Source organism: Ovis canadensis, chromosome 1 (assembly GCF_042477335.2).
Source record: "Ovis canadensis isolate MfBH-ARS-UI-01 breed Bighorn chromosome 1, ARS-UI_OviCan_v2, whole genome shotgun sequence".
Lineage (NCBI taxonomy): Eukaryota > Metazoa > Chordata > Mammalia > Artiodactyla > Bovidae > Ovis > Ovis canadensis.
In genome coordinates this window covers 189,888,248-189,906,247 of record NC_091245.1, presented here as the reverse complement: position 1 = coordinate 189,906,247, position 18,000 = coordinate 189,888,248, and the positions used below count along the sequence as shown (strand labels likewise).

The 18,000-nt window shown below is 43.3% G+C and overlaps 1 protein-coding gene across 2 annotated transcripts in view; it reads right to left on the bottom strand.

The window, feature by feature from the left end:
* CASR (calcium sensing receptor) overlaps positions 1-17,742 on the bottom strand; it is a 92,894-nt gene extending 75,152 nt beyond the window's left edge. The window contains exon 1 of one of the 2 annotated variants that reach the window (XM_069555512.1): positions 17,577-17,742. The gene's annotated coding sequence lies outside the window, so the exon portion shown is untranslated. Of the gene's footprint in view, positions 1-16,940; positions 17,209-17,576 lie in introns of those variants that run through there. The other variant, XM_069555522.1, reaches the window with a different exon arrangement.
* Between the last annotated feature and the right edge of the window lie 258 nt (positions 17,743-18,000).

Below are 18,000 nucleotides of genomic sequence, written 5' to 3'. Positions count from 1 at the left end.
TTATACAGTGAAAGTGAGAAATAGATTTAAGGGACTAGATCTGATAGATAGAGTGCCTGATGAACTATGGAATGAGGTTAGTGACATTATACAGGAGACAGGGATCAGGACCATACCCATGGAAAAGAATTGCAAAAAAGCAAAATGGCTGTCTGGGGAGGCCTTACAAATAGCTGTGAAAGGAAGAGAAGTGAAAAGCAAAGGAGAAAAGGAACGATATAAGCATCTGAATGCAGAGTTCCAAAGAATAGCAAGGAGAGATAAGAAAGCCTTCCTCAGCGATCAATGCAAAGAAATAGAGGAAAACAACAGAATGGGAAAGACTAGAGATCTCTTCAAGAAGATTAGAGATACCAAGGGAACATTTCATGCAAAGATGGGCTCAATAAAGGACAGAAATGTATGGACCTAACTGAAGCAGAAGATATTAAGAAGAGGTGGCAAGAACACACACAGAAGAACTGTACAAAAAAGATCTCACAACCCAGATAATCATGATGGTGTGATCACTCACCTAGAGCCAGACATCCTGGAATGAAAAGTCAAGTGGGCCTTAGAAAGCATCACTACGAACAAAGCTAGTGGAGGTGATGGAATTCCAGTGGAGCTATTTCAAATCCTGAAAGATGATGCATTGAAAGTGCTGCACTCAATATGCCAGCAAATTTGGAAAACTCAGCCGTGGTCACAGGACTGGAAAAGGTCAGTTTTCACTCCAGTCCCAAAGAAAGGCAATGCCAAAGAATGCTCAAACTACCGCACAACTGCACTCATCTCACATGCTAGTCAAGTAATGTTCAAAATTCTCCAAGCCAGCCTTCAGCAATATGTGAACTGTGAACCTTCAGATGTTCAAGCTGGTTTTAGAAAAGGCAGAGGTTCCAGAGATCAAATTGCCACCATCTGCTGGATCATGGAAAAAGCAAGAGAGTTCCAGAAAAACATCTCTTTCTGCTTTATTGACTATGCCAAAGCCTTTGACGGTGTGGATCACAATAAACTGTGGAAAATTCTGAAAGAGATGGGAATACCAGACCACCTGACTTGCCTCTTGAGAAACCTGTATGCAGGTCAGGAAGCAACAGTTAGAACTGGGCATGGAACAACAGACTGGTTCCAAATAGGATAAGCAGTATGTCAAGGCTGTGTATTGTCACCCTGTTTATTTAACCTCTATGCAGAGTATATCATGAGAAACACTGGGCTGGAAGAAGCACAAGCTGGAATCAAGATTGCTGGGAGAAATATCAATAACCTCAGATATGCAGATGACACCACCCTTATGGCAGAAAGTGAAGAGGAACTAAAAAGCCTCTTGATGAAAGTGAAAGAGGAGAGTGAAAAAGTTGGCTTAAAGCTCAACATTCAGAAAACGAAGATCATGACATCTGGTCCCATTACTTTATGGGAAATAGATGGGGAAACAGTGGAAACAGTATCAAACTTTATTTTTGGGGGCTCCAAAATCACTGCAGATGGTGATTGCAGCCATGAAATTAAAAGACACTTACTCCTTGGAAGGAAAGTTATGACCAACCTAGACAGCATATTCAAAAGCAGAGACATTACTTTGTCAACAAAGGTCCGTGTGGTCAAGGCTATGGTTTTTCCAGTGGTGATGTATGGACGTGAGAGTTGGACTGTGAAGAAAGCTGAGTGCTTAAGAATTGATGCTTTTGAACTGTGGTGTTGGAGAAGACTCTTGAGAGTCCCTTGGACTGCAAGGAGGTCCAACCAGTCCATCCTAAAGGAGATCAGTCCTGGGTGTTCATTGGAAGGACTGATGCTGAAGCTGAAACTCCAATACTTTGGCCACCTCATGCCAAAGAGTTGACTTATTGGAAAGGCCCTGATGCTGGGTGGTATTGGGGGCAGGAGGAGAAGGGGATGACAGAGGATGAGATGGCTGGATGGCATCACTGACTTGATGGACATGAGTTTGGGTAAACTCTGGGAGTTGGTGATGGACAGGGAGGCCTGGCATGCTATGATTCATGGGGTCGCAAAGAGTCGGACACGACTGAGCGACTGAACTGAACTGAACTGACTGAAACTATCATGTGAATTATCTCTAGTATGAATAACAAATTTCATAATAAGAAGCCAAGCAAAGGGTGTTTGATGCTTTCATAGTAAACATTAGTAAGTGAAATAAAAAACTGAAGTTAGTTATATAATTTACTAAGAAAAAAACTTAAGACTTTTTGTTTAAAAACAAAATTTGCTAACTGTAAAACTGGCAAGCAATATAAAAAAATATAGGGAAGAAAATGAAAATTAAAATTACCCAAAAAGTCCATTATCAAGAAACTTCCCTTTGGTGACTCTATACAGACATAGATGCATAATTTTACAGAAATGGGATCCTCATGTATTCCAGTCTGCAATCTCATTGATTTATTGCCATAAATACAGAATAATCATATTAAATGTTTTTATAGTAGTTTATGGAATATATGAATCAAAGTGTACATAGCTAATGATGTACTGCTGGGCATTTAAGATATTTCTTATTTTTTACTTTTACAAACAACATTTCAATCAACCTAGTTTTAAATACTTCTTTTTAACACATGACAGATCTCTTAGGATTCATTCTCAAAAGTGGAAATGATGTGTCACAAACTATTTTTGGGGGTAGTCAGGGATAATATATATATATTTTATAGAGGAAATGCTAATTAGTATTTTGTTTAGTATTTTGTTTTTCTGAGGTTAAACTGTTCCATCTACAACTTAGGTCCTAGAGAAAAAGGCACGTGTCAGAAAACTCCACACCCCTCTCAGAAGAGTGTGTGGTAAAACTGATTTGTTTGTTTTTTTCATAAAAGAACTGAATTCCTTTTGTGGGGGATTGCTTTTAAATTACGTGAAACAACGCTTCCGGAAGCCCCAAAACAGAAGCTGAAATGATCAGACCAAGGATTACCAGCTAAATGGAGAATATGAATAGTTGAGAGACAGACAGGTGGGCCCTGTTCAAACAGAAAAGGGAAATGCAAAGGGTCTGGTGAAGGAAGCAGCAGACAGATGGTGAGAGTGGTGAGAGAAGGAAGAAAAGCTGAGGCAGGAGTGAGGGCTCTTTGCAAAGACGCCTTGAGGCCTGATGGAAGCGGAGGCAGCGAGATGAGTGCAGGAGAGCAGTGAGTCAACAGCACAGGCGGTTTGGAAGCGACTTGGTCAGAACACCAAAGCACAACAGGCCAGTGAGAAAAAGTGAACGAACACTGCGCTAGTCAACCCCCCTCCCACCCCCCCCAAAAACCCCTAAAACAACAACAACAACAACCGAGAAGATAGAATTCGGTGTCTGGAGAAATGCTTGTTTGTGGAGAAAATTGTAAATATAAAGTGGGAGCACTGGTAAATATGAACAAAGACCACACGTTCAAACAACGAGCAGCCATTTTCCTAATTAAAAAATAAACAAATAAATACAAATTTTAAAAACCTCAATGTCAGTTTAAAAAGTAATTATTACATACGAAAAAAAGATACAAGAAAATAAAAAATCAGTCTTAATTCTATCCCTTTAATCTCACAAACTCTTCATAGTTTTTATATATACTACATATCTGAAATCCTATAGCGTGTTATTTATTACATAATGAACACATTTCTATGCCACCAAATGTTCTTTTTTTTTTCAAATAATTTATAACGACTGCTTGGTATTTCACTGTCTCTATGTATGATGCTTAATTTAGCCAATTCCTTTCTGTTGGACATGGAGCCTGTTTCAAATTTTTCATATTATGAAAATCGCTGCCCTGAACTTCTTTGATACCCCAGGCAGCTCAGTGGCCAATGCAGGAGACTCAGGAAAAGCCAGTTTGATCCCTGGGTCAGGAAGATCCCCTGAAAGTAGGAAATGGCAGCCCACTCCAGTATTCTAGCCTGGAAAATTCCATGGACAGAGGACCCCGGCAGGCTACAGTCCATGGGGTTGCAAAGAGTCAAACACAACTGAAGTACAGCAGAGCAGAGCTTCCTTAGGGTTAAATCTTTACATGTACTAATGATCATTTCCTTAGCATAACTTCAGGCATAGAAGTTGTTAAAGTGTAAGAACATTTTTAAAACTTTTAATATGCATTGCCAAATTGCCCTCCAGAAAGGGTGTACCCATTGATACTGTTACAACTATGTATATGAGAGCTTTTGGCAAAGTCATATTTTCTGAAGGATGGAAGAAAGTTCCCAGAAACTAAATTTTGACTATGAGCTTTTGAATCTAGCCTGTTCCACTTGCTGGCCATGAGACCTCAGGCAAGTCACTTAACCTCCTAAACCTCAGTTTCCCCACTGTATTGTGATAAAACCTAACTAAAGTTTCTGACAGGCTTAAACAAAACAATATATTCAATATAAAAATGCTTAGTACCACGACCAATAACATTGTAAACCCTGAGGAAACAGCAAAGGGAAGTCCTCAGAATGACTTTTATCCTAGGGTTTCACTCGGAAATCTTCCAAGAATATGGAATGAGGCTCCAAGGTGAAGGAATGGCGGTCCCAGGAGACACTGAAGGAGGGTGTCAGGATCACCCCAGAGCTGGCTCATAACCAGGGTCACAAAAAGCCTTCTGAATGAGAAACCTAACTGAATCTAAAATCATGGACTAATGCAGGTGTCAGTTTAGCCATGCAGCTCCATGAGGCAGACACACCCAGCACTTTCATACTAATGGACAGGGAGGAAATGAAAGCATCACAGAAATCTCACCCTTCGCTACGAGGCCCAGCTGCTCGGCAGACCCTTTACAAATTTGGGGGAAATTACAAAAGGACCTGAGATGTGTAAGCTATCAGAGTCACTTTATAATGCCACCCATACAATATCAGGAATAATGACCTCAGAAGAAAGAGGGAGAGAGAAAGCAAAGGAAGGAAAGAGGAGGAAGAGAAGGGGGAAGGGAGCGGAGGGCAAAAAAGAACCAAAGTATGCAGACCAGATGAATGTGTCCCACTGTACTGGCCCCAGGAGGTCTTGTTTAAGGGGGAAGTGGCCCCAAAGATGTACAGGTTAGGAGTGGGCAGGTGACACCTCTTGACAGACACTTGAATGAAGACAAGGATGCACAGTGAAATTGGGAAGTAAAACAAAGGACGTGAGATTTGAAGAACTATGAAAGGAGAGGAAGGTTTCTAGAAATCCCCAAGAAGATCCAAGGGCTAAAGGGCACTGCAGGTACTTGGCTGCCCAGTGCAGAGCCCCATGGAAAAGTGCCTTCTCATGGCACTGTGGACATTAGCAAACCACCCACAACTGCACTGCAGGGAAGGGCATTAAGAAGGGTTCAACCTCACTTATTTTCCACCTTCTCACTGATGTGGCTTGATTTTACCAAATTAGGCAGGGACCCGGAGAAGAAAATGGCAACCCATTCCAGTGTTCTTGCCTGGAGAATCCCAGGGACAGAGGTGGGCTGCTGTCTATGGGATCACACAGAGTCGGACATGACTGAAGCGACTTAGCAGCAGCAGCAGCAGCAGCAGCAGCAGCAGGCAGGGACAGGAGGAGACTGGGAGGATAGGAAAGGAGGAGAGCAGGAAGTGGGGGTAAGGCAGGCAATCAGTCCCTATCACAGCTGTTCCAAGGGGGACCCAGAGATGTAAGAGACGGGCCCTTCCTTTAAGGAGTTCCAAGTCCAGTTAGACAAAAATCCCTTGGTATGAAAATGCAAACATATAGGCTAAATGGCCAGATAAGAATAAAAGATGTAGAGGGGTGTGGGCTGTGGCAGGACAAAGCTAGGAAAGCTTCCTGGTGTAGAAGGCCTGGATGGGATCTGGATGGGTGATGAGAAGAGGGGTGTGCTATACTGGGGAACTAAGCAGCTGGGGCAGGACTGAGAAAGCATGTCATGGGAGGCTTGGTGACGTGTGCCACTGTATGAAAGAGGTAGGACAGTAAAATGGAAAGTAACTTGTTCCTCTCACTCACTGGGAGTCCTAGCACCTCAGTTTTCTCACTTCTAAAGTCAAGATAACAATGTCCTCCTTTCAGGGTTGTTGCAGAATGAAAAAATAATATGAATAGAGTACTAATACCATTACTGGCACCTGAAAAGTGTTTAGAAAGTGATAGATTAGTTTATTATATTACTAATCCTGGACATAACAACACAGCATAGAAATAAAGGGACAGGAGAATGAAAATCTAAAAAGCAAGCTGAAGATATCCAGAAATGAAAATGTTCACATTAAAAAGATACAGTATAAGGGGTGTTAAAAATTAAGGCATGGACTACAGTAGGACTACTTAATGTGTGGTCCATGGATCAGCATCACCAGCATCACTTTGGGAGCTGTAAAAGGTGGACATTTGTCTTCTCCCCAGACTTACTAACTCAGAACTTCCAAGGGTGGAGCTCAATAATCTGCATGTTAATAATATTGTTTTTGCTGTTCAGTCGCCCAGTTGTGTCCAACTCTTTGCGGCCCCATGGACTGCAGCATGCCAGCCCTCCCTGTCCTTCACCATCTCCCGAAGTTTGTCCAAGTTTATGTCCATTGTATCAGTGATGCCATCCAGGTATCTGATCCACTGACGCCCTCTTCTACTTCTGTCCTCAATCTTTCCCAGCATCAGGGACTTTTCCAATGAGTCGGCTGTTCAAATCAGATGACCAAAATACTGGAGCTTCAGCTTCAGCATCAGCCCTTCAAACCGGTATTCAGGGTTGATTTCTCTTAAGATTGACTGGTTTGATCTCCTTTCTGTCAAAGGGACTTTCAGGAGTCTTCTCCAGCACCACAGTTTGAAGGTATCAATTCTTTGTCACTCTGCCTTCTTTACAGTCCAGCTTTCACAATATAATATATTATTTCCAAAGAAACTTTGGAAAGAAGAGGTTAGCTCAAAGTAGATATGCCTGACTTCAGTTAGTTTTGTCCTCAAAACTAATCTTTTCACTTGTGCATGAGGGTTATCAATTTATAAAAAGAATCCTAGAGATTCTATAAGGAAAGTAACAGTATAGAAAAGAATTAATACTCAATCTTAATTATAGTAGTAGAAAACAGCCACAGTAAGTGGAATAAAGTTATGGTAGTTTATGGTATTTAATCATGATAATTAAATTCTAAAAAACCTTTATGTTTCTAGAGTTTTGAAGATTTGAGAATTATAAACATATAATGATTCATTCAATCACAAAACAACCCTTTTGTGGTGGGTACTCTTGTCATTCCCAGTGTATAGATGAGCAAAGTGAGATACGGAGAGTTATCTAAGCCTAAAGGGCTAATAACTGGCAGAGTCAGGATTTGAACCTAGGTCATGAGACTCTAAATCCACGCTTCTAGCTGCTAGTCTGTGCTGCTTCACCCCCACCATAATTTATTTAACCTCTACATTATTATTGGACACTCAAGTTTTTTCTAGTGTTTCACTTTCATTAATAAACACTGTGAAGAACACCTCTGGGTATAAATTTTTCACCATATTTCCAATCATTTCTTTAGGATAGAAATTCAGAAACTGAAATCCTTGGTCAACCGTGATCAACAATTTAAAGGAAGTTATTTTACAGACAATATGTTATAAGAATAGGCATTTCCTCACTGCACCAACATTATCTTTACAGTCTTAGTATGTTTTTTTTTTGGCTGCACCATGTAGTATGTGGGATATTAGTTCCCTGACAAGGGATGGAACCTGCGCCTCCTGCACTGGAAGCACAGAGTCTTAACCACTGGATCCCCAGGGGAGTTCTCAGTCTTGGTATTCTTGATCAACAAATTGGTATATCACTTTAAAATAATTCTTACTTCTTTTATTAAATAAAGTTAAAATATTTATATATGTTCACCTGCTATGTGCTTTTCCTCATTTGAAAACTCTTACTATCCTTTGCCCACTTTTTTGAATCCATGGTCTTAAATTCTATGAGCTCTTTCAATATGGAAACTTTTAACCATCTGGCATACTTGCTGCAATAGTTTTTAGTTTCTATTCCTTTTAATTATGACTTTCTATATATAAGTGTTTTAAATGTTTATGTAATAAAATCTAACAAAATTTTCCTTTATGATTCTGTTACTTTTTCACTTTGAAAGAACTTCCTAATTCTTGTAAAATATCCTCTGCTTTCCTCCCCACCTCCCAAAATAGAAACTTTCCAAACCTGTTACTCTTTTGAGTATATTTACAGTAAGAAGGGGCAGCAGAGGGTTAGATGGTTAGATGACATCACTATCTCAACCGACATGAATTTGAGCAGACTCCGGGAGATGGTGGAGGACAGAGGAACCTGGGGTGCTGCAGTTCATGGGGTTGCAAAGGGCTGGACATGGCTTAGCAACTGAAACACAGTAACAGTGGTAAGAAGTTCATTTTTTTTCAGAAAGCTAAACAAGCCATGTGTGTTCATTTTTTTTTTTTTTCAGTTGGACCTCCTTTGAGTTCCATTAAACATGCATAGGACTAAGAGACAACCCAAAAATGGGAAGAGGAGAAGGCTGGAAATAGTCAGGAGAATTCGTCATTTATAGCATTATGTGCTATATATAATAGCACATTATGAGCATTATAATAGCATTTATGTGCTTCCTCTGGCAAGTCACTCTACCATTCAGTGCACCGGTTCTCTCATTTGTAAATGGAGATGATGATGCCTGTCCTGCCCATCTCCCTTACTTATCTTGTGAGATAGTCTGAGGATCAAATGAGTTAATGATGGAAGAGTGCTTTGTCAGTCACTGACTACTACACCAGCCTATATATTAGACTTGTTCACTCAGTAATCTTCTCCAGTGTACCAGGTAATGTGCTGGATTCTGGGGTTTCAATGTTAAATAAGACATGTTGTCTGTGCTTGATGACCTTGAACAATGTGTATTAGCTCAGTTAAGAGCTTTAATAATCAACGAGGTAGACAATATTAATAACCCCAGTTTATAGATAAGGAAACTGGGACATAAAGAGGTTGAACAACCTGTCTAAAGTCACATAGTCAGTAAGGTGTCGAACTGGGAGATAACTCAGGCAATCTAACGATAGAGCCCAGACTTTTAACCAATGTACTGCACTGCCTCTCCAAATACAAGGGTGAAAATTGGCTGACAATTGCACAGAGCCAAACTTTAGTTGAGATAGTTTCATTTTTAATTGTGTAGAAAGAGAAGTACACCTGGCTTCCTCACTACCTTCTTCTCCTGGTCTCTCAACTGAGAAACACTTGACAGAAGGGTCCCTGTGGGCAGTGGCTGTGGGTGTAGGGATGAGCAGACTGGGATCCTGAGCCTGGAGGTGCTCATGATCTGACAGACTTGTGGTCTGAAGCTGTGCTGGAGAACCTCGGCTTGTGTGTTCCCCTCTCACCAGCTCTCTCAGATCAGCTGGCACCGCCTCCTCTCCCTGGGCACCGTCTTCCACAAAGGCTACCAGACTGGAGATCTGGGTAACACATCCGGCCTCTCTGAGTGAACGGTGCCAACTCAATGTCTGACATGCAACTGGAACTCAACTGAAGCTTGTTGAACTAAACTATGTCAAATTATAGAATATTTTGAAAGACTTTAGAAATGATCATTCTTTCAACCATCAGTCTCTATTATAAGGAGAAAAACAAAACTTTTTTCCCCCTCAGTACAAGCAGTTCACCATTATTAGGGGGAACGATTAGAGTCTCTTTGAGCTTGCTTCTTTTTTTCTACATGAAAAACAATTTAAATAAGAAACATGCATGTCAGGAACTCCAGCAACAAAAACATGGATGAAAGAAGTCAAGTAACTCCATTTTGCTATTTGATAGTAATTTTGCTTGTGTGTATTGAAAGATTTGTTGAAAGAAGAATATCTAAAATTAGCTTCCTCTCAGCAGGTCTCATATTACCTTTGCCCCCATCACTGATAAGCATTCCCTGAAGGTGGAGGAAAACAGGTTTCCAACCAGTTCCCGGGGAGGAGGAGTGGTGTAAGTGTGAATCAGTCATAGATAAGAAATACATAAAAGTCAATTAATTCAGGTTACTTAAACTAAGAAATCCTCATTCGTCTTACTTTTTCCATGTAAGCCCCAGAGATGAGCTGTGACAAAGGATACAGGCCAGGTAAGCAGCTACCAAATGCCAAGCACTGTATTAACCACTTTTCATATCTAGTCCACAAGGAAATATTACCTCAGTTTTACAGTTATTAAAGGGATTTGTTGTTGTTATTAATATTCAGTCGCTAAGTTGTATCCATCTCTTTTGCGACCCCATGGACTCTAGTCCACCTGGCTCTTTTGTCCAGGCAAGAATCCTGGAATGGGTTGTCATTTGCTATTTCAGGCAATCTCCCCAGCTCAGGGATCAAACCTGCATCTCTTGTGTCTCCTGCATTGGCAGGCAGATTCTTTACCACTATGCCACCTGGGATATCCACCAGTAAAAGCTGAGGTTCACAGAGCTTGGCTATATTGCCCAAGGTCACAGAGATGGGAAGTCCACTTTTAACCAAATTCTAGACCATCCATGGCAGAGGCAGACCTTTTTTCCCCTTCATTTCACATTTTGCCACCTTACTCCTTGAAAGTGAAAGTCATTCAGCCCTGTCCGACTCTTTGTCGGACTCTTTGTCGACTACCCCATGGGATAGTCCATGGAATTCTCCAGGCCAGAATACCTGAGTGGGTAGCTGTTCCCTTCTCCAGGGGATCTTCCCAACCCAGGAATCAAACTGGGGTCTCCTGCATTGCAGGCAGATTCTTTACCAGCTGAGCTATCAGGGAAGCACCTTATTCCTTCAGTTCAGTTCAGTCGCTCAGTCGTGTCCAATTCTTTGTGACCCCATGAATCGCAGCATGCCAGGCCTCCCTGTCCATCACCAACTCCATGCAAACTCATGTGCATCAAGTAGGTGATGCCATCCAGCCATCTCATCCTCTGTCATCCCCTTCTCCTCCTGCCCCCAATCCCTCCCAGCCTCAGGGTCTTTTCCAGTGAGTCAACTCTTCGCATGAGGTGGCTAAAGTACTGGAGTTTCAGCTTCAGTGTCAGTCCTTCCAATGAACATTCAGGACTGGTCTCCTTTAGGATGGACTGGTTGGATCTCCTTGCAGTCCAAGGGACTCTCAAGAGTCTTCTCCAGCACCACAGTTCAAAAGCATCAATTCTTCAGTGCTCACCTTTCTTCACAGTCCAATTCTCACATCCATATATGACCACTGGAAAAACCATAGCCTTGACTAGACGGACCTTTGTTGGCACAGTAATGTCTCTGCTTTTGAATTTGCTATCTAGGTTGGTCATAACTTTCCTTCCAAGGAATAAGCATCTTTTAATTTCATGGCTGCAGTCACCATCTGTAGTGATTTTGGAGCCCCCCCAAAATAAAGTCTGACACTGTTTCCACTGTTTCCCCATTTATTTCCCATGAAGTGATGGGGCCAGATGCCATGATCTTAGTTTTCTGAATGTTGAGCTTTAAGCCAACTTTTTCACTTTCATCAAGAGGCTTTTTAGTTCCTCTTCACTTTCTAACCTTATTCCTTGGCCCTGCCTAATTTAAAGTCGGTTCATCTCTCTGTCTTCGAGTAATCAGACAGTTGTTCAAGCAGCTGAATCCAAAAGAAAAGAATTCAATCAGCATTCCCCAGGATCCACGTTTGGAGGGAACAGGCATAAAGCCCCTAGCAACTTTTCAGTAAACACTATCATATACATCTGGATTATTTTCAGTCTTATGAATGGATGATGTGGCTACCCAAACTACACTGTATTATAAAGTATGTGTGTGTGTGTGTGTGTTTCTGTGTGTATGTGTTAGTCACTCAGACTCTTTGCAACCCCATGGGCTGTAGCCCACCCAGCTCCTCTGTCCATAGAACTCTCCAGGCAAGAATACTGGAGTGGGTTGTCATTCCCTTCTCCAGGGGATCTTCCCAACTCAGGGATCGAATCTAGGTCTCCTGCATTGCAGGTGGATTCTTTACAGTCTGAGCCAATAGGGAAGCCAATAGGGACCACTTAAATCCTCTAATTCTCACTGGCTTTAATAAACATGCCTCAGCCAGAGGTTATTGGATTGCGCTCAGACACCTGAGAAAAGAGAAGGAAAAACTCAGTCATGCTAGAGTCAGGCAAGAGTTGCACCAAAAGTATCAAACACAAGCAGCCTTTATATGTGCCACTTTATGACTATGGCAAATGAATGAAGTCTAATGTTCATCCACCTGGAACTAAAGGCCTCCCAGAAATGAGAGAAAGAGAGAGAGAGAAAAGGAAAGAGACAAGGAGAATGAATAAGTGAAATTCATTATGGATGGACTAGACCTTCCTGATCCTTCAAAGTTATGAGATAGAAGGTGTCAAAAGGTCTCTTAAATCAAAAAGACCGCTTTTGGGGGGTGCCAATCATTAAGCTCTCAGCATATAAACTAAATATCTGATTCGCAGTCCTGCTTGATACCTGGCTTCCTTTTGTTTATCCTAGGAACACCTGAATGACAGTACCAAAGGATGACAGACCAGAATCCCACTGCTCACGACTAGTAAGTAATTGAGTTCTGTGGCATCTACCTTGCAGTTGTCTCAAGCACTTATCTCCTTTTCTTCATGGTTCAGGCCATCATCACTATCATCTGAATAGCTATAATCTCTTTAAATGATTGGTTTAGTTGCTAAGCTGTGTCCGACTCTTGCGACCCCGTGGACTGTAGCCTGCCAGGCTCCTCTGTCCATGGGAATTCTCCAGGTGAGAATACTGCAGTGGGTTGCCATTTCCTTCTCCAGCTTTAAATGACTGCTCTGCTCCAAACTTAACCCCCTTTCACCCAGCATCCACATGCAGCCAGAATAACTGTGCTCTAAATAAAACTGCTCCCTAAGTCACTTCTCTATGTAAAACCCTCCAGTGGCTCCCTTGCTGCTGCTGCTGCTGCTGCTAAGTCGCTTCAGTCGTGTCCAACTCTGTGCAACCCTGTAGAAGGAAGCCCACCAGCCTCCTCTGTCCCTGGGATTCTCCAGGCAAGAACACTAGAGTGGGTTGCCATGTCCTTCTCCAATGCATGAAAGTGAAAAGTGAAAGTGAAGTCACTCAGTCGTATCTGACTCTTAGTGCCCTAGGATAAAAAATAACAGCCAGCAACAAGTGGGTGCATAATCTGTGCCAGGTACTCCATGACTTAACCTCAGTTCCTGCAACAACCTTATGAGAGAGATACAACTTCATTACCATTCAGTTCAGTTCAGTTCAGTTCAGTTGCTCAGTTGTGTCCGACTCTTTGTGACCCCATGAATCGCAGCACGCCAGGCCTCCCTGTCCATCACCAATTCCCGGAGTTGTAATTATTATTTATTTATTACTAAGTGACTACCCCACGGCTGGCAAGTGGCAGAACCATGATGCATATCTGGGACTGTCTGACCTCAGAGCACATACTTTAACCACAATGCTATCAGTGTGATGGCATGCAGGTTCTGTGACCTGGCATGTCTGCCACTCCGGCCTCATCTCTTAATGAGCCCCTCTTTGTTCTTCATGCCTTAGCTCTTCGAGCCAGTTGCACGTCCTGGACCTTGACACTCTGTTTCATGCCTGTTTGTTTTGGCACATGAATTCCTCTTCTGGAATGCCCTCTTCCCTTTGTCTATCTTTTGGAATGTCTCATCTTTCAAGATTCAGCTCAAGTATTAACTCCTCCATGAACCTTTTCTGGCAGAAATGACCACTCCTTTCCCTTGTGCATCACTGTTCTCTACTTATGCTTCGATTATAGCAACCACAATACTTTCCCACCCTTGCACAGATGAGTATGCCCTCTCCTCTTAGACTTCTATGAAGTCTCATCATCTTACTAATCCATCTTACCCACAGTATCTCACAGAGTGCTAGGCACATTGAAGGTTCACTATAAATGTTGTTGAATGAATAAAAATATTTGTTTGCACATGAAATATGATACCTGGTCAAAGCTCACCATGCCATTACATTGTGAGATTTATACTAATTTTACTTTATTGCATCAATGCAATTAGTAATTTTTTTCTTTACCTAACAACTATATATGAAACTTGAAGAGATACATGCAGCTTTAGGGCAACTAAAATCAAAGCAGTGGATAGGCGTGGAGAGAAGACACTGTAGCTGACCTGCCACACCTGTTTTCACCTGGGAAAGTATTCAGTGACAATAATGAGCTATCACCACACAAGCCAAATTTGGTATGCGAGTTATGCACATATCTACCTCAGTGTGATGATTCACATTTGAAGCACAATGCATACATTTTATTGTGCACAATAAAATAAACTGACAGACTAAAATGAATCTTAACATTAAATTTAAAAGTAAGACCATCAGCAATGGAAAACCATGACCAATTCAGGGCAGTACAAACAATGCTATGATAACAAAGCATCTCTCCTAAATTCCAAAAATGTCAACTCTACATCTGTACATATGCAGTATTGCAAACACTACATCTGCCTTCGTGATGGTTATTGCTGTTCAGTCGACCAGTTGTATCTGACTCTTTGTGACCTCCTCGCTGCCCAGGCCTCCCTGTCCCTCACCATCTCACCAAGTTTGCCCAAGTTTATGTCCATTGCATCGGTGATGCCATCCAGCCATCTCATCCTCTGACGCCCTTTTCTCCTTCTGCCCCCAATCTTTCCCAGCATCAGGGACTTTTCCAATGAGTCGGCTGTTTGCATCAGAAGACCAAAATAACAAAATGCCTTCTTGATTACTGGCAACCAAATGGAATTCCTAACTGATTCTGATCCTGCCTCAAAGCCACCTACACCCTCAACATTTTCACTTGCTCCCGAATCTCAGCTCAAGGGAAACTTCCTTGAGAAAGCCTTCCCTGATCTCTAGGGTAGTCTATATATACCCTCAAAGACCTTTATTTCTTTCCTTGACAAAGCTTATCTTAGTTTGTAATTACATATATTCAATACTCAGTTATCTTACTATTGGTTGCCTCCCTGAAGCATCTATTAACCCCAGGAGATCAGAGACCTTGCCTGGTTTCATTTACCATCTTTCCCTCAGTGACTGGTACATAGCCAGGCACTCTGCAAACATTTTGAATGCATAAATGAATGATGAATGGATTCCTTCACCTCTTATTTATTTATTGCCTTATTCTAAGAACTGTACCTGATTCCTTACCAGTCTCAAGGTGGTACTCAAACCATTCCTCTTCATTATTCCCCCACCTTACCACAAGGCTCAGTCCTTATTTTCTAATCTCTCCCAATCCCCCCTTCAAAAAGTTCTTAAAAATGGCAGTTTCTATCCAACCTGAACTTCCTGAACTGTGTGGGGTCAAGGTCATGCAACATGAAAATATGAACACAGCAAAGGAAAACTTCATGACGGGAGTAGCTATTAGGTTATTTTAAACAGTCTACACAACTCCTAAAAAACAAAACCCATTAATTCAGTAGAAATAATTTAAACTGCTTCTATTTTATCACAAAGACAAAAGTGGCTTGATTTGTTGATTTTTTTCCACTTCTGAATGTTTTGTTCTTATATAGAAAAAGCCTTGGAAAGTAGTTGCTTGTGCTGGTTGTCGGCAAGCTGACTGAGTGGTCTCTCAGTCACATCATCTGGGGGTCCTTCCTAAATGACAGGGTCCTGCCTCCAGAATTCTCCTCTTCTGGGTCTTGATCTGCTCCCCCCTTCTAATCCCCTAGCCCCTTCTAATTCTTTCTTCTATCCCTTCCCCTTTCCTCTTGACTACCACAAAGCTATGTCTTGAGCCCCTTCACATATATAAAAATCCACCCTATTAGGTTCCTACTGATGAAAAATCCTATGCCTGTTTCTTTGCTGGTCCTGGATGGAGGCAACAGAGGTAGTGAGAGTTGTGATTGGCAAAGCTCTGCTTTCAGGAACAGGAGCTAGTGAAGTGTTAACTTTTGGAAGTCTAGAGCATTTCAGGAAATTTCCTTCATAAATTTTCATCAGTACCAGACTACTTAAATTGCGTTTGGAAAGTCCAGTTTAAGGAAAATAACTGGTAGTATAAAATTCTTCAGGGACCCTTCCCCAAAGCTCCTTTCTTCGAATCTCTGGGAGAGTTAAGGCAAGTAAAAGAAATGTCCTCTTGGCAGTGGACTCACTACCCCAAGGGCTACTCTGGTGAAAGACGTTTAAAGACATCAGGGGTGGGGCCAGCAAGGAACCCTAGAGATTAAGGGATGCGGGCGGTGGCGGTGACGTCATTTTCTTTGGATACTTTTTTAGGCAGGAGGTGGGATAAAGAATCAACAGGAGGGGACGGAAGAAGTAGGGTAGAAAAAGATCTGGGTTAAAAAAACAAGGGGGTATAAGTAGACACAAATGCTAGCATAGGAATATCTCTTGAAGTTATATATTTTTTATAAACCATGTATTGAAACTACAATTTTAAAAAAATAAATAGTAAAAGACCATCAAACTGGTACTTCTTTTTTCGTCCTAAGAAATATGGTATATGGTGAAAAGGCCTGGGGACTGACACCTTAGTTTGGTGTCAGTGAGGCTAGGTCCCCAAGGCAGCTGGAAGCTTGGGCCAAGTATCCTGAGAGGGGACTCATGGCCCATGAGGATGGATTCTGACACAGTAGCCTTCCATATGCATATACGCCAGAAAACTGCCTGCTCCCTGTTGACACACGGACAGGGAATACTTTCTGACCATGGTCACAGGCGGAAACAAGGCGGAGGCAGAAGACGGCACCCCACAAGCCGCGTTTTGGTGCGCATGCACCCCCGCGTATCTAAGAGGGTGACCCACTGCCGCTTCTGAGGAGCGGCAAGCCTTCGGTCCTGTAAGCTGGACCCTGGACCCTGGACCCTGACGTCCCCCGTGCCCTGCGCGCAGCGTCCCCAGGGCTGAGCTGGTCCAGCTTGCGCCCTTCGCTTAGCCCCCTGCCCGCGACCCCCAGATCCTCCATTCCGTCTCCCCACCCGGGCCCTTTCTGCCCGCCCTCCTCGCGGCCGGTGGTCCTACCTGGCGTCCCGGCCCGGGCTCCCTCACCCCGGGCAGCGCCGGCCGGTCGGCCGTGGGTCTCCACGAGGCGCGCTCAAGACGGCGCGCGGGGCCCACTCGCGATGTCAAGGTCACTGGCTCGGAGAGGCGCCAGTCCTCGGGTCCTGCCGAAGCAGCCCCCGCAGACCCTCTGGACCGCCGCCGCGGCCTCTGCCTCGGAGCTCCGCCCCTCTGGCGCCCGCCCCCTCGGGGTCCCCAACTGCAGAGCCCAGCTCCGCTCCACTTCTCTGGCGGGCTGCTCGCTAACCCTCCACCCGGCAGCCCCGGTTCCCTCACCGGCTTCCCAGTCGTGCTGAGCTGAGTCCCCTGGACCCCGGCGCCGAGACCGCGCGTCGGGTCTGGTTCTCCCGGCGGCGGGCCACGCGCTCGCCTCCTCTGCTGTTCCTTCCGGTGTTACCTTGGGGTTCTTGGACCCCAGACCCAGCTCCCCAGGTCGGAAAGAACCCCGTCTTCCCTCCTCCTTGGAGATGCAAAGAAGTTTAAGAGGTTGGGGGCTTACGACTCTGCCAACCTTCTCTGTACTGGAGTGGGGAACTTTTTTTTTTTTTTCCGATGAAAGGCCGGAGAGTCAAGGTAAAATAAATACAAATCGCGTACCAAAATTCTTACTCATTCTGTAGGACTCGGTTCTAAGCTGCAGAAACTGCTCGGTGTTTGCAGGCAGCTCCCTCCTTCCACTCTCTTGCGCAAAAGGGCACTTCGGTCCTCCCTAGGCAGAGGCAGACACCTGTCGGGTGTAATTTCCTCTGTCCGACCTGACTGTGAGCTGCTAGGAGACCGCGACCGGCCGCCCCTGCTCATTCCTGTCCCCATTCCCTGGCATGGCACCTGCCACCTATCAGGGGCGCGAATACTTTATGAGTAAGTGGAAAATTAATTTCTTTTGTAGAAAGCCAGTTATTTCCTTTTATCCTCAGATAACACATACTGTTTTACGTGAGCAATTTGCTTGTCTCTATAAAGAGCCACCAGAGTTGTTATCCTCTTTGATGCAGAGGATGCATTAATTCCATCCTTGGGG